Here is a 10,128-nt window from a genome sequence, read left to right as displayed (position 1 = left end):
TTCTATTTCCATAACATCTCTCAAGCCATCACCTCCCTCTTCATCCCTCTGTACCACCCACATGCAGGGCCTCACTGTCTCTGCATCACCCGGACACTACTAATTGCCTGTCTGGTTTTAGGTTTACTACTGTCCTAACCAGTCCCACCTTGTAGCCAGAGTTAGCTTTGAAAAATGTAGATCTGATTATGTCATTATCCTGCTTAAAATGTTCACTAAATTCTGCTTGTACTTAGGGAAAAGACCAAAAAAATTTCTCCTAGCTGATTAGCCGCTGACAAGCTTTCCAACTTTTGGTGTCACCATCCAACCCCCACCCATACTGTGGTTTCTTGAAAGTTTCATGCTTCTTCCCACTCAGAACTTCAGTCTTTTTTGTTCCCTCCTGCCCAAGATACTTTCTTTCCCACTTGCCTTGACCCAGCTAACACTTTATCAAGCAGTAGGTCTCAGCTTAACTTGCTTGAGGATGTCTTCCAAGACCCCTAAGACTTCTGTCCAGTGCCTCAATATTTATTAACGAACAAACTAAGGCCTCAAGGGGCAGGTGGGTGATTACCAGACTGCAGTTTTTTAATATAGCCTCTAGGTGTCACCCACGACCTCTGCTTAACAGGGACTTTGCTGGGTACCAGGAAGGAGGGGCTGAGTAAGTGTCCACCTGGCTGGCCCATCCATCCAGCTGGGAGTGGTTAAGGGAAGCCCAGCTTCTTCTCTTAGGTCTAACAGCTGCTCCACCTGCTCTGGGTCAGCTGCCTTCATAGGGTGACCAGCCATTCCAGTTTTCCCAAGATTAAATATCCAGTGCTTCAAGGATGTGGAAATTTCAGTCCTTAAACTGGGACAATTCCAGGCAAACCATGGACACAGGGGCCAAAACTTCCATGTCTGCATGAGACTGAGGTCTAGACCTAACAGGAAAACTTAGCTATAACCCAACCAAGCTCATCACAGCAACACCACTGGTGGGCTGACCATGCAGCTTGGTCATTGTAAGAATTTAGGGACAGAAAGTATATACGCTTTTATTTTATTTATTTTTTAAATTTTTACTTATTTATTAGAGGGAAAGAGCTCGAGCATGACAGAGAGAGAGAGAGAGCTGGAGCAGGGTAGGGGGAGAGGGAAAAGCAGAATCCCTGCTGAGCAGGGACCCATTCGTGGGGCATGAACTTCTGTTCCTGGGATCAGAAAGTATATATATTTTAATGAGTATGAAGAGACCCACCTATGTCTGACATTGGTTGAGTGCCACTGGGCATAACACACACATATATTGTTTCTAATCCTCACAGAAACCCCAAGAGTACAGACGATAATTCCCCTTTTTGGAGATGAGAAAGTAAGACTCAGAGAAGTTAAGTGAACAGCCTAAGTCACACAGCTGCTAAGTAAAATGGTGAAATTCAAACCTATGTCTATCCAACTACAGAGCTCCTGCTATTTTCAATGAATCTACAACCTGGCCATTTCCCTCCTGCTCCATCCTCATTTAGGAGTCCTGAGTGTGTATGTAGGAAGCAAGAGGCAGGTGTAGATAGAAGGGATTGCGAGAGAGGCCTGTGATCAGGGCATGTGGGAAGTCCACAAAGCATAGACAGCTCACCTGTGCACTGATAAGTGGCTCTGCCGTCTTGATTGAGCTATGAAAGTAGCCTGGGGATTTCCAGGGAGGCCCCATCATAGGCTGTTGTCCTGACACCAAGTTGTATCCTCACTGAGGAGCCAGGGTCGTGCTTCCTAGAGTCCAGGATGAATCTAGCCAGTTCTTATTTGATTGCAAATGGACATCTGGCCATGGGAGAGGCACAGGGGAGGAGCCATCAGGAGCTAGCCATGAACTAGAGGGACAAGTGAGGGTTAGGGGGTTAGGTGGAATTTGTGACAAGGGTCATGCTAAGCAATGTGGCTTGCCTAGAGCACGTGGCTTAGTAAAGGATCGCGTGCCTAAAACAATGTGGCTTAGTAAATGATTGCAATTAATAATATAGCCAGACACTTCTCTTTCCCAGAGGTATTGTAAGGCTAAGTTTTATGTTTGCCTAGGTGGTTCTTTAGCAATTGAGCTGCTTCTGAATACTCAAGGAGAGTTGGTTGTGTAGAATTATGAGCAGAGGACTGACTTCGGTTATGTAGAGGTATGGGCAGAGGCCTGACTGGGCTGGGCAATGATCAGAGCCTTGATGGGCACTCAACTGGTCTGGCTACCAGATGCCTACTCTGTAGGAGGTATACTAAGACTTTGGATTCCTTTAAGAATGTAAAGTTCTCTGGCAAGAAAGTGATTTGGGTTAATGCCATTTCATTTTATTTTCTTGGTGATGTTCAAAGACTTTTTTTTTTTTTTAGATTTTATTTATTTATTTGACAGACAAAGATCACAAGTAGGCAGAAAGGCAGGCAGAGAGAGAGGAGGAAGCAGGCTCCCTGCTGAGCAGAGAGCCTGATGCTGTGGGGCTTGATCCCAGGACCCTGGGACCATGACCTGAGCTGAAGGCAGAGGCTTTAACCCACTGAGCCACCCAGGTGCCCCTGTTCAAAGACTTTTAGTGTGCAAAAGCTGTCTGCAGACCTGGGCCTGGTGTGGGTTGGTGCCCTGTGGCCAGGTTCTGCCCGTGGCTCCCCTCTGCCTGTCAACTCATCAGAGAGCTGGAACTTAAGAAAGTCCTCCCCCGAGCTCTCTGCTCTTCCAAGCTGGACTTCCAACTTCTACCAGAGAACTGGGCCTCACACACAGGGGATAAAGAAGGGCTGGGGAGGAGGGAAACCCTCAGTAAAGCTGCCTTCTACACCGGACCCTTCTGTCCTTTATTTTCATATATTCCAACTTCACTAAAGGGAGGAGGATTTTGTGAAAGAGTCACCAACAATCTAGCATTACACTGATGTGGGACCTCTTGCCAGAAGCTCATGGAAGACAGCGACTTGGTGCCGTGGAAAGCACATGACTTTAGAGTCAAACAGAATTGGTTTTTGCTACTTTCTTATTGGGTGACCTTGGGAAAGTTACTCAACCTCTCTCACTTTTTTTTTTTTTTTTTTTTTTTTAGGGCAAAAAGTTTGCTTTAAATATTTTTTGGGGGAAAGGACACTACACTTCTACTCAATTAAGAGAAACAATTTTACAGTCTTGAGGTCTTTTATTTTCTTTATATTTATCATGCCATGAATTCATAGGGAATGGGTTCCAGCAGTTCGGGCTCCTTTCCATCGGTTCTCACGAAATGTGCTTCTCTGGGTGGAGCAGGCTGACGCTTCAGCTGAACCCAACTACCTTTCTCTTTGGCTTCCTTCTTTTTCTGATCATTTTCCTTTACACGCTTCAGGAAGCTATCTCGGCTCTTTGAATGTTTAATATGCTCAATGCATATATTAATTCTCTTGGCAAGAATCTTGCCCTTAACTTGTTTGTTTACAACAATACCAACAGCATGCTGAGTAACATTGTAGACTCTTCTAGTTTTGCCATGGTAACATTTGTGGGGCATTCCCTTTTGAACAGTGCCCATTCCCTTGATGTCCACAATATCACCTTTCTTGTAGATTCACATGTATGTGGCCAAAGGAACAACTCCATGTTTTCTAAAAGGCCTAGAGAACATGTACCAGGTACCTCTCCTCTTTCCCTTTGTGTTGGTCATTTTGGCAAATTACTGGAAGATGGCGGTTCAGGCCGAAAGCACTTTTTTTTTTAAAGATTTTATTTATTTATTTGACAGAGAGAGATACAGCGAGAGAGGGAACACAAGTAGAGGTAGTGGGAGAGGGAGAAGCATGCCTCCCATCAAGCAGGGAGCCCGACGTGGGGCTCGACCCCAGGACCCTGGGATCACGACCCAAGCCGAGGGCAGACACCTGAAGACTGAGCCACCCAGGCACCCACCTGACTCTTGATTTTCTCAACTGATAAGTGGGAATCATAATAATGTCTGTGTCACAAGTTTGTTTTGAGGTTTAAATTTGTTAACCAATATAGATAAAGCCTTAAATCTGCTATACAAAAATGTGATATTTATTTAGTGCTTATTATGTGGTGTGCCAGGTTAAATGCTTTATCAGCAGAGCATGGACTCATATAGCCCTATGAGTTGCAGACTTTCATTGTCTATGCTTTATAGCTGTAAAACTGAGACAGGAGGATATCGAGTAACCTGCCCAAAGTCACAGAGCTGGTAAATAGCAGATCTAGGATTTGGACCAAGACAATCAGGTTCCAGCTCAGGCACACTTAACTACCGAGCCATGATGCCATGTAGAATAAGGCTGAATAAAGAACAGCTATTACGATCATAGTAATTTAGTATTAAGTGCTTTTTATATCCATGGTGCTAAGTGTTCATTATTAGCATATTTGGACGCAACATTTATCCTTTTTGTTCCTATTTTTTCCACAGCCATGGCAACAAAGAGCCTTGTGCTCGCTATAGCAGAGGATCCTGCTTTTGTCCGATCCGGTCCAGTGCGTCAGTCTCTGCAAGCAACAAAAGATGTGGCCACTGGCTGCATGTCCCTGCCCCCACTAGAGGACTGAGGCAGGCTGAGGCCCCTCTGGAATCAAGCTAGAAGAGCAGCAGACAGGTACAGATCAGCAGACTGAGAGCAGGGCTCACAAAAGGGAGGTCATGCTTAATAAGCCTGATTAATTTCTTTGAGTGGCAACAATGCAAGGGGACAGGGGTGAAAGGAGGGACAGTAATTCATCCTGATTCCAAGGCTCAGGAACACTGTTAAAACCAACACAGGGATTTTGTGGAATGCTGCTGGGGCCTGGAGGGCTTTGGTAGGGCTCAGCCTTGGGGCAGCTGGAAGGAAACTCAGTGAGTGGCTCATGGTGACCTGGTGAAGGGGAAACCCAGAACAGGGACAGGACACAACCTGTCCAATCTGTCCAAGCCATCTAACCAAGACAGAACTCTGACTTGCCTGTTAATTTCCTTCCAGTGGCTTCCCACCATCTAAATATGGTATCATGTGAATGATAGTGAAACAATAAAAACTGCATTTATTTGATACTTACTATGCATGGGATGCTTTATAGAGAGGAAACTGAGGCAGAAAGCTGAAGAAACCTGCAGTCCCACAGTTATTAATATACACTGAGACTCTGGGACACCTGGGTGGCTCAGTTGGTTAAGCGACTGCCTTCGGCTCAGGTCATGATCCCAGCATCCTGGGATAGAGTCCCACATCGGGCTCCTTGCTTGGCAGGGAGCCTGCTTCTCCCTCTGCCTCTGCTGCCACTCTTCCTGCCTGTGCACTCTCTCTCTCTCTAACAAATAAATAAACTAAAAAGAAAATCTTAAAAAAAAAATATACACTGAGACTCTGACTTAGATTGCTCTCATAGGCCCCGTGTTGACCCCAAATATAGTTCCCATCCATTTATAACTATGTTTAATGGTGGATCTCTTCCATCAGACGGGAAGCTCCTCTGTAGCAGGACCCATAACTGATTCAGTCTCTGCAGTGTCAGCCCTTGCTAGATGTTGGTGATGCTGAAGCTCTTGTGTCCTTCTTCCTCTGCACACTCTCCCTAGGTGAGTTCATCCATGCTTTTGGCTTCAACTCTCACCTCCTGGAGGAAGACTATTAAAGCAGGCATTATGACTGCTTAACTTCAGTACCACCCTGGATGATTACTCTGAGCCCATCATATTAATATTCCATCTTTCTTGCCAGTAATTGGTTTACGGATGGGGATATGCTCTGGTCCTGTCCAGTGAGGCCAAGGGGACATCCTCTGGGGGGCTTCTGGGAAAGGTTTCTTCACTCCTAGGAGAGAACCCCTAGTTCTCTTTTAATAGTGAGTCTTCTTCCTGGGAATGTTGTCAAGCCTGATTGTGAACTGTAACTAAGGCAGCTGTTGTACTAACAGCTGAAGAGGCAGCGAACAGCAAGGATGGCAGAGTGCAGAGCTGGAAGGAGTCTTTGTCCTTGACAGCGCCCAGTCTGCCAACCCCAGAGGCCACCCTGATGCTGAACTTTCTCAAACAAGGGAAATTAAATATTATTATTGCAGGAGCCATTGTGAATGGGCTTTTCTGATGTTTGTGGCAGAAAGCATTCTTACTGATACAACCAAGGCAACATTATGGCTTTTGTGGTTCCTACAGAACAATTTCTTTTTAAATTACATTTTATGATTGTATTGGTATAAAGATGAATATATTAATTTTGTACATTAAAACATCTTTGACTTAAAAGTTTGTTTTTATCTTCTGATTTAAAGGAGATTAAAGCATTTTTTTATGGACCTCTAAAAGTATTGGAGAACTAATGGGCCTAGTGTGCATAGTAGATAGAAGGGCCCCAGATACAACTCCCAAATATCCATCTCCAGTCCATACTTCCCTTTTGACCTTCAAACCTTCACATCTAACCATTTGATAGTTCCATGTGGGTGTCTTACCTCAAATTTAACATACCCATAATTTTACACACACCTTCGTTTTGTCTGAAGGAACTACTCACCAGCCAGCTAGTTACACCAGTCAGAAACCTGGGACCTCAACCTCTTTCACCCCATGCCCAATCCATCACCAAATGCTTCAATTTGCCTTCTAAAATGGCTCTTAAAAGCATTTACTCGCTTCCATTTCCACTTCTATCTCCACCGTTATTGTCCATGTTGCCAGCCTCTCTTGCCTAATTACTGACATGGACCCTAATGGTATCCTTGGATCTTATCCTCCCTGTAATCTTCTATCTACACTGTTGCCAGAAAGATCTTTTCAACCTGCAAACCTGGTTCTGTTATCCCCCTGGTTAAAACCTGCTGATGGCTTCTGTTGTTTTTATAACAGAGATCCAAACCTTTAGCAAGGCTTCTGAGACTCTGTCTCGCCTGGCCCTGCCTTGTTTTGTTCTTCTCTCTTACTCTGTGCTCAGACACGTGTTCTTCCCTTAGCCCTTCCGACACAAAGGCTCTCTCCTGCCATAGGATCTTTGCATGTGCTATTCTTCCATTTTCTACTCCTCCTTCAGTTTCAATATACTTTTCCAAGTAAGCCTTCACAGACTCCCCAGTCTACCTAAGGGCATTGGGCAAGTTTCTTACCTGCCTGATGCCTCTGTTTTTTCATCTGTAAAATGAAGATGATAATAATGCCTAACTCATAGGTTTGTTGTGAGGATTAAATAGGATGATGAATGAGAAGGACTGAGGAGGTCAGACTGGTGCTGTGTTCTTCTTGGGTAATTGTCCTGCCCTCTGCCTATCTTTCTAGATGGGAAAAGTAGTGGAGACTCTCCCCCCCACCTCCAGTTCTAGGTGGGAATCTTGGGGTAAGATGGGTCCTAAAATGTGAGGGTTTTCAGGAAGAGCATCTACACAAGGACACTCAAAAATTTCTTAAGTGACTTTAGTGAAACCAAGGAGCTAATTGTGCCTGGGAGTCACTGACAAATGCCTGGGTTGGGCTGGAGGTACCCAGAGAGAGGGAGAGATCAAGAGAACCCACAAAGATCAGGGAGAGAGGGGAGGTCAGCAGGAGCACACCACATTTCCATCAAATCTACAAATGGCCTGTAGCCTCTAGAACAAGACACTGGTTGCAATGGGGCCTGTATGTCAGGCAAACCTGGGCTTCCATCCCTACCCTGTCACTTATGGACTGGAGGATCAGGAAAGTCACTTCACTTCCCTTATTTATAAAATGAAGCTCATGAACTCATTTTGCAGGGTTGGTCGGAGGATTAAGTAGAATTGTATTAGTTTGTTCAGTCTGCCATGACAAAGTACTGTACAGGTTACCTTAATTTGTTGTACTTTGCTTTATTGTGCTTTGTAGGTACTGTTTTTTGTTTTTTTTGTTTGTTTGTTTGTTTTTGCAGTGATTCTTTTTTTTTTTTTTTTTAAGATTTTTTTTTTTTATTTGACAGACAGAGATCACAAGTAGGCAGAGAGGCAGGCGGGGGTGGGGGGGGGGTGGGTGGGGAAGCAGGCTCCCTGCTGAGCAGAGAGCCCGATGCGGGGCTCGATCCCAGGATCCTGGGATCATGACCTGAGCCTAAGGCAGAGGCTTTACCCCACTGAGCCACCTGGGTGCCCCTGTAGGTACTGTTTTTTAGAGGTTGAAGGTTTGTGGCAACCCTGTGTTGAGCAGATCTATTGGCTCTGTTTTTCTAACAGCATTTGCTCCCGGGGCATGTGGGTGGCTTTAGTTGGTTCATCTTCCAACTCTTGATTTCTGCTCAGATCATGATCTTGGGGTTGTGGGATCAAGGCCTGTGTTGGGCTCTGAGCATTGAATGTGGAACTTCCTTGAGGCTTGAGATTCTTTCTCTGCCCCTACACGCCCCCTGCTAGTGTTCTTGCTCTCTGCCTCTAAAAAAAAAAAAAAAAAAAAAAAAAAAAGTTTCCTACAGCATTAGCTCACTTTATGTCTCTGTGTCACATTTTGCTAACACTTGCAATATTTCAAACTTTTTCATTATTATTATATTTGTTATGGTGATCTGTGGTCAGTGATTATGACTCACTGAAAGCTCAAATGGTGGTTGGTATTTTTTTTTTAAGATTTTATTTATTTTTTGGCAGACAGAGATCACAAGTAAGCAGAGAGGCAGGCAGAGAGAGAAGGGGAAGCAGACTCCCCACTTAGCAGAGAGCCCAATGTGGGGGTCCATCCCAGGACCCTGAGATCATGACCTGAGCTGAAGGCAGAGGCTTACCCCACTGAGCCACCCAGGCACCCCAACATTTTTAAATTATGGTATATCTATATATAAATATCTATCTATCTATACTCAGTTTTTTAAAACATAATGCTGTTGCTCGCTTCATAAACTATTGTATAGTGTAAATACACTTGTATATGCACCAGGAAAACAAAAAGCTCACTTGACTCTCTTTATTGCAGTCGTTTGGAACCAAACCCACAATATACTCAAAGTAAGCCTGTACCACAGACTAGGTAGCTTAAACAACAGAAATTTATTTTCTCTCAATTCTGGAGGCTAGAAGTCTAAGAATAAGGTTTCTGAGAGGTTGGTTTCTTTTAAGGTCTCTGTCCTTTGATGGCCATCTTCCTCCAGTGTCTTCCCATAGTCTTTCCTCTGTATATGCCTGTGTCTTAATCTCTTCTTATAAGAACAACAGGAATATTGGATTAGGACCTACTCACGGGACTTCATTTTACCTTAATTATCTCTTTAAAGGCTCTATCTCCAAAAATGGTCATATTCTGAAATACCGGAGGTTAGGACTTCAACATAGGAATTTTGATGTCCTATAATTCAGCCCATAACAGGAATATAGACATAAATCCTAATTAGCACACAGCAAAGACTCAGTTATGCTAATTACTTTTTTGTTTGTAATTGGAAGAGCAGACAATGGCGGTACATTCAAGAGAGTCCCAGAACTCCATAGATAAATATGGCTTTCAGCCTTTTGGCCCCTCATTTTTCTTAAGCACTGGGACTTTCCACTGCTCCTTGGGTTGGGAATTGTGACAAATCACATCATGTCTGAAAGCAACTGGGAACTCTAGGAGGTAATTTTACTTTTAGTATATTGACTTAGCTAAAAAAAAAAAAAAAAAAAAAAGAATCTAAAACATTATCTGCCAATCACCAAAGCAATTCAACCCTGACAATATCTGCCTGCAGACTTGGCTAGACTGGACCTATAGTTGGTCTGAATAGGTAGCCCCAACTCAACCGACTGACTAATCAGTGTTTACCAAGTGTGAGGTTTTGTGCCAGATGGTGTAGAAGACACAAAGAAATCCAGGACACAGTCCCTGCCTCAGGCTCCAGAGGCTTTGATTGGGACATTCGCTCCTGTCAGGAAAAGACAATAGAAAGCAAAGCCAAAGATCAGACAGTTTGACAGTTTCCTAGACCTGTGGGATATCCCAGTGGAGCTGCCCAGGGGCCACTGGAGGGACAGCTGTGGAGCTTCAGAAGCTGGTTTGGTTTGGTGATATAGATTTGGGAGTCATTGTAATAGAAATGCAGCTGTGGGGAAGAGTGCCATCTTTGAGGGGTGATATGGAATGTGTGGAGAGAAGAGGGCCAAAACCAAATCCCAGGTTTTTTGGGGAGAAATAATCTGATTTGGCCAGCTGGAGTCCAATCGGCTGGGGTTAAGGAGTTAAAGGTAAGTCTTATAAATATGTTGCT

The 10,128-nt window shown here is 44.2% G+C and overlaps 1 pseudogene; it reads right to left on the bottom strand.

Annotated features, from left to right (window-relative positions):
• Positions 1-3,125: 3,125 nt before the first annotated feature.
• LOC111143368 lies at positions 3,126-3,662 on the bottom strand (annotated as a pseudogene).
• Between the last annotated feature and the right edge of the window lie 6,466 nt (positions 3,663-10,128).

This window comes from Enhydra lutris, unplaced genomic scaffold, assembly GCF_002288905.1.
Source record: "Enhydra lutris kenyoni isolate GAN:26980312 unplaced genomic scaffold, ASM228890v2 scaffoldscaffold9, whole genome shotgun sequence".
NCBI lineage: Eukaryota > Metazoa > Chordata > Mammalia > Carnivora > Mustelidae > Enhydra > Enhydra lutris.
The sequence above is the reverse complement of the archived record's forward strand: the minus strand, read 5'-3'. Positions and strand labels throughout refer to the sequence as shown.